This window comes from Bufo gargarizans, chromosome 8, assembly GCF_014858855.1.
Source record: "Bufo gargarizans isolate SCDJY-AF-19 chromosome 8, ASM1485885v1, whole genome shotgun sequence".
Lineage (NCBI taxonomy): Eukaryota > Metazoa > Chordata > Amphibia > Anura > Bufonidae > Bufo > Bufo gargarizans.
In genome coordinates, this window is record NC_058087.1 from 159,760,507 (window position 1) to 159,767,495 (window position 6,989).

General features: G+C 40.2%; 1 pseudogene; it reads right to left on the minus strand.

The window, feature by feature from the left end:
• Positions 1 to 4,556: 4,556 nt before the first annotated feature.
• Positions 4,557 to 4,672, minus strand: LOC122945916 (annotated as a pseudogene).
• Between the last annotated feature and the right edge of the window lie 2,317 nt (positions 4,673 to 6,989).

The following is a 6,989-nucleotide window of genomic DNA, read 5'->3' on the forward strand; positions in this document are numbered from 1 at the left end:
GAGGCCTAGAGGCCCGTGATGAGAACATAGTCCTACCACTTTACACATCAGACCACACATGGAGGACTGTGTACAGTTCTGTGCCCTTGTGAACAAGGCAGACATAGCAGGGCTGGAGAGGGTTCAGAAAAGGGCAACTAAAGAAATAACTGGAATGGGGCAACTCCAGTACCCTGAAAGATTATCAAAATTAGGGTTATTCACTTTAAAAAAAAAATGACTAAGGGGAGGTCTAATAACTATGCCAATAATAACAAAGAACCATCCAAAGACAACTCCCCCATCTATTTATCCCCAAGACAAAGACTAGCCATGAAACCTCCTCTTATCTGGAGGAAAGAAGGTTTATAAACAAACCTAGAGGAGGATTCTTAACTGTAAGAACAGTGAGCTAACTAAGGAACACTCTGCCTGCAGAGGTGGAGATGATAAGTCCACAAAAAAAAAAAAAAAAAAAACGTTCAGCGGGGCATGTATGTACTTCCGGAAGGTAATAATAATACAGGTTATAACCAAGTAGAGAGGGGTTGTTGATTCAGAAAACTGTACCAGTACATTATACAGCTGCATAATGAGTATTTAAACTAGGAAGGGGGGGCAAAAGAGTGAAAATAAAAGAGTCCAATTGCCCCCCGAAACAATGCCAGAACAGGTCAGAAGCACAGAGGGTAAGAAATGATAAGCTCAGAGTCCTGTCTACAAATGCTCGCAGTTTAGGTAAAAAAATTAATGAACTTGGGTCAATAATGGCATCTGAGAATGTAGATTTAGTGGCTGTTACGGAGACATGGTTTAATGAAAGAAATGACTGGGACATAACCATACCAGGGTACTCTTTATACAGAAGAGACAGAGAAGGCAAGAAAGGAGGAGGAGTGGCCCTGTATGTGAAAGATAGCATTAAATCTAACCTAATACAAGTTGGTGAGGCCAACATAGAGTCAGTTTGGGTTACGTTGCAGTTTGCTAATCATGCAGTAACTCGTGTAGGTGTGATATATAGACCACCTGATCAAGTTAAAGAACTAGATGATCTACTAGTTGAAGAAATAGCTAAAATGACAATGAAAGGAGAAGTTATCATTATGGGAGATTTCAATCTTCCAGATATAAACTGGAAAACCAAAATAGCAAGTTCTACCAGGAGTACAGATATTCTAAATTCCCTACTGGGGTTATCCCTACAACAAATGGTTGAGGAGCCAACCCTGAGGGAGGCCATTTTGGATTTGATATTCACAAATGGGGATTCGGTATATGATGTCATTGTAGGCGAAACCTTAGGATCTAGTGATCACCAGTCAGTGTGGTTTAATATAAGAACTGTGAAAGAGTCCCACCACACAAAAACAAAAGTTTTAGATTTTAGAAAAACAGACTTTTCAAAAATGAAATTAGTCATAAATGAGTCCTTATCAGACTGGAACGGATTACATGGAGTCCAGGAGAAATGGGACTACTTAAAAGGTGCATTATTGAAGGCAACAGAAAATTGCATTAGACTTGTCAGTAAAAGCAAAAAAAGGAAGAGACCACTGTGGTACTCAGCAGAAGTGGCCCAAATCATTAAAAATAAAAAGCTAGCATTTTGTAATTATAAAAAAAAACAGAGCAATGAAGATAAGGAAATCTACAAGATTAGGCAGAAAGAGGCCAAGCAAGTTATAAGAACTTCTAAAGCTCAGGCAGAAGAAAAACTAGCTCAGTCTATGAAAAAAGGGGATAAGACATTCTTCAGATATATAAATGAAAAAAGGAAATTAAAACAAGGAATAACTAAATTAAAAACAAAGGACGGAAGGTATGTAGAAGAGAATAAAGGGCTAGCCGACTGCCTTAATGAATACTTCTGTTCAGTTTTTACAAAAGAAAAAGGAGAAGGACCTCCACTAGAAAGGATGACTATTAAATCGTTTGATGCATGTGTCTTTACAGAGGAAGATGTTCTAAGTTTGCTTTCTAAAGTGAAGACAAATAAGTCACAGGGGCCTGATGAGATACACCCAAAATTATTAAAAGAGCTTAGTGGTGAGCTGGCAAAACCGTTAACAGATTTATTTAACCAATCATTAGTAACAGGAGTCGTCCCGGAAGATTGGAAATTGGCAAATGTCGTGCCCATTCACAAGAAAGGTAGTAGGGAGGAATCAAGCAACTATAGACCAGTGAGTCTGACATCAATAGTAGGCAAATTAATGGAAACCCTACTAAAGGATAGGATTGTGGAACATCTAAAATCCCATGGATTGCAAGATGAAAAACAACATGGATTTACTTCAGGGAGATCATGTCAAACAAATCTTATAGATTTTTTTGACTGGGTGACTAAAATAATAGACGGTGGAGGTGCAGTAGACATCGCATATCTAGATTTTAGTAAGGCTTTTGACACTGTCCCACATAGAAGACTTATCAATAAACTGCAGTCATTGAGCATGGACTCCCATATTGTTGAGTGGATTAGGCAGTGGCTGAGTAACAGACAACAGAGGGTTGTAGTCAATGGAGAACATTCAAAGCAAGGTCATGTTACCAGTGGGATTCCACAGGGATCTGTACTGGGACCAATTTTGTTTAATATCTTCATAAGTGATATTGCAAAAGGCCTCGATGGTAAGGTTTGTCTTTTTGCTGATGACACAAAGATATGTAACAGGGTTGATGTTCCTGGAGGGAAACGCCAAATGGAAAAGGATTTAGGAAAACTAGAAGAATGGTCAGAACTCTGGCAACTGAAATTTAATGTGGATAAGTGCAAGATAATGCACCTGGGGCGTAAAAACCCAAGGGCAGAATATAGAATATTTGACACAGTCCTGACCTCAGTATCTGAAGAAAGGGATTTAGGAGTAATTATTTCAGAAGACTTAAAGGTGGGAAGACAATGTAATAAAGCAGCACGAAATGCCAGCAGAATGCTTGGATGTATAGGGAGAGGTATAAGCAGTAGAAAGAGTGAAGTGCTTATGCCGCTGTACAGAACACTGGTGAGACCTCACTTGGAGTATTGTGCGCAGTACTGGAGGCCATATCTCCAGAAGGATATAGATACTCTAGAGAGAGTTCAGAGAAGAGCTACTAAACTAGTACATGGATTGCAGGATAAAACTTACCAGGAAAGGTTAAAAGACCTCAATATGTATAGCTTGGAAGAAAGAAGAGACAGAGGGGATATGATAGAAACTTTTAAATACATAAAGGGAATCAACTCGGTAAAGGAGGAGAGCATATTTAAAAGAAGAAAAACTACCACAAGAGGACACAGTTTTAAATTAGAGGGGCAAAGGTTTAAAAGTAATATAAGGAAGTATTACTTTACTGAGAGAGTAGTGGATGCATGGAATAGCCTTCCTGCAGAAGTGGTAGCTGCAAATACAGTGAAGGAGTTTAAGCATGCATGGGATAGGCATAAGGCTATCCTTCATATAAGATAGGGCCAGGGACTATTCATAGGATTCAGATATATTGGGCAGACTAGATGGGCCAAATGGTTCTTATCTGCCGACACATTCTATGTTTCTATGTTTCTATGCATCTTCCCGATAACGGTATCAGACTACCACCCATTGTACTAAACCATCGTATAGTATAACTAACCCGTCTCCCGTATGACCAAAACAACCACTCAGGAAATGACACCCCCTCCCCCCCCCCAACTAGAATGTCAGGACACATAAGGTCCTGAGCTCCAGGATAACTAAGGGGCAGCAGCATAATTGCACCCCGGGTGCAAAGCTATATCAACCACTCCCAGAAGAAGTTGTGACCACTGACCACCTGAATTCCTGGATCCCTGTCCAAAGACTTTACCTCTCGAAAACAAGGCGTGACCCCCGGGCATGCGATCCTCGCTGCACTGGAGATATATGAAAGGTCGCCATCAACACGCTGAAAGCCCAGGACCTGAAAGAAAAAACAATTAGCCCAAAACTCAACCCACAAAGAGGATCATAAAATTAGGTCTAAAATAGATATCGTTCATAAAACACTGTTATATACCTATACCATTGTTATTAATATATAGATATATGGAGATATAGATAATTTTTTTGTTTTTTTTGTTTTGTTATATACATAAAGGAACACCACATAATCAAAGAAGACACCATCCTAATGTAAAATTAGAGCCCACCATATGTGAAGTTAAAACAAATATCAACGAACCTACCTACCAGACCAACCCAGGCGGAGGGAAGGTACCCGCCCAATATTTTACCGAATCATCATGAATGACGGACGCCCAACTCAAGAGTACTAATATTCCTTACCCCGACTGAAATAACAACCAAAATAATTATTAATTTATATTTTTTTCATATATATTTTTTATTATTCTTTATTTACTGACATTCATTAATGTATTCGTATTGGGTGAGGGATTCCCAACCCAAGAACACTGCAGGAAAGCAAGCTGCTAAATCACAGACCTACAGCTGCAGACTACACCACGCATATACAATGAAAAGACAAACAGCCAGGAGAAATTATCAATCAGCCAGAACAAAAGGCCAAAGGGGACGGCAGGGCCAAAAAAATTCATGCACCCCAAACTATATATGAAATTTTGGTAGAGATACCACAAGGTAGGTGGCATACATGTTTTGTGAGGGCTGTGCAGCCTAGTCCATCCTTGTCAAGGAGGGTCCTAAGCCTCCCTTCTGTCAACCAACACAAAGAACTGATGCATCTCTATCACCGCTGCCCAGAGTGGGATCTGAACCCATGCAGCCAGAAACGACCTGAACTCAGTGACTAGACCGTTCGGACATCCAGACCAAACCGTACAGTGAAACGAGTCATGTAGAAAGATGCTTGGAGGATCACCATGCTGACCTGTGAAGACCTACCAGGAGGACAATTCAGTGGTTGACCCGTACAAACATAATAAGAAAACCCAAATGTGTTCAACAAACCCCAAGGAATAGAACGAATGTAGAGGGATTACTACTACCGCACCTCCCCCCAGAAATATGAACTAAGAACGTCATATCATTCTTGGAAGCCCAAATAGTGTTTTTTTTTATTTAATTTTTTATACCTCTTCCCAGGCAGATAAGGTGATGTGAGCTCCAGGCCCACTGATCAGGAGGCGATGACACTACCCCTAAACTAGTAACTTGACACAACCAGGAACTTAACATGGAGTACTACTTTCCACCGGAAATCACCCAAATATACCGCTCTTATACTCCCAATGTGCATCATACATATATCTAGATAGAAATACATAAATATATATTTTTTTTATTCCCATAAATTTGACTGCTGCATAAAATGAGAATTATGAACTGCAGGGAGAACACCTGGCGGGACTATCTATCCCGAAAAACATCCGCAAAAAAGGCCAGCCAATAAACAAGACACAGGATAGAATTAAGGCTTCTCACACAGGAAGATATCAACATACGTAATAAATTTATATATAGATCAAACCTGTGTATTTATTTATATAGGTATGTTTTATTTTATTTTTACATTTATTGAAATATACAAGTACAGACCAAAAGTTTGGACACACCTTCTCATTCAAAGAGTTTTCTTTATTTTCATGACTATGAAAATTGTAGATTCACACTGAAGGCATCAAAACTATAAATTAACACATGTTGAATTATATACATAACAAAAAAGTGTGAAACAACTAAAAATATGTCATATTCTAGGTTCTTCAAAGTAGCCACCTTTTGCTTTGATTACTGCTTTGCACACTCTTGGCATTCTCTTGATGAGCGTCAAGAGGTAGTCACCTGAAATGGTTTTCACTTCACAGGTGTGCCCTGTCAGATTTAATAAGTGGGATTTCTTGCCTTATAAATGGGGTTGGAACTATCAGTTGCGTTGTGGAGAAGTCAGGTGGATACACAGCTGATAGTCCTACTGAATAGACTGTTAGAATTTGTATTATGGCAAGAAAAAAGCAGCTAAGTAAATAAAAACGAGTGACCATCATTACTTTAAGAAATTAAGGTCAGTCAATCCGAAAAATTGGGAAAACTTTGAAAGTGTCCCCAAGTGCAGTCACAAAAACCATAAAGCGCTACAAAGAAACTGGCTCACATGCGGACCGCCCCAGGAAAGGAAGACCAAGAGTCACCTCTGCTGCAGAGGATAAGTTCATCCGAGTCACCAGCCTCAGAAATCGCAGGTTAACAGCAGCTCAGATTAGAGACCAGGTCAATGCCACACAGAGTTCTAGCAGGAGACACATCTCTAGAACAACTGTTAAGAGGAGACTGTGTGAATCAGGCCTTCATGGTAGAATATCTACTAAGAAACCACTGCTAAGGACAGGAAACAAGCAGAAGAGACTTGTTTGGGCTAAAGAACACAAGGAATGGACATTAGACCAGTGGAAATCTGTGCTTTGGTCTGATGAGTCCAAATTTAAGATCTTTGGTTCCAACCACCGTGTCTTTGTGCGACACAGAAAAGCTGAAAGGATGGACTCTATATGCCTGGTTCCCACCGTGAAGCATGGAGGAGGAGGTGTGATGGTGTGGGGGTGCTTTGCTGGTGACACTGTTGGGGATTTATTCAAAATTGAAGGCATACTAAACCAGCATGGCTACCACAGCATCTTGCAGCGGCATGCTATTGCATCCGGTTTGCGTTTAGTTGAACCATCATTTATTTTTCAACAGGACAATGACCCCAAACACACCTCCAGGCTGTGTTAGGGCTATTTGACCATGAAGGAGAGTGATGGGGTGCTGCGCCAGATGACCTGGCCTCCACAGTCACCAGACCTGAACTCAATCAAGATGGTTTGGGGTGAGCTGGACCGCAGAGTGAAGGCAAAAAGGCCAACAAGTGCTAACCATCTCTAGGAACTCCTTCAAGACTGTTGGAAGACCATTTCAGGTGACTACCTCTTGAAGCTCATCAAGAGAATACCAAGAGTGTGCAAAGCAGTAATCAAAGCAAAAGGAGGCTACTTTGAAGAACCTATAATATGACATATTTTCAGTTGTTTCACTTTTTTGTTATCT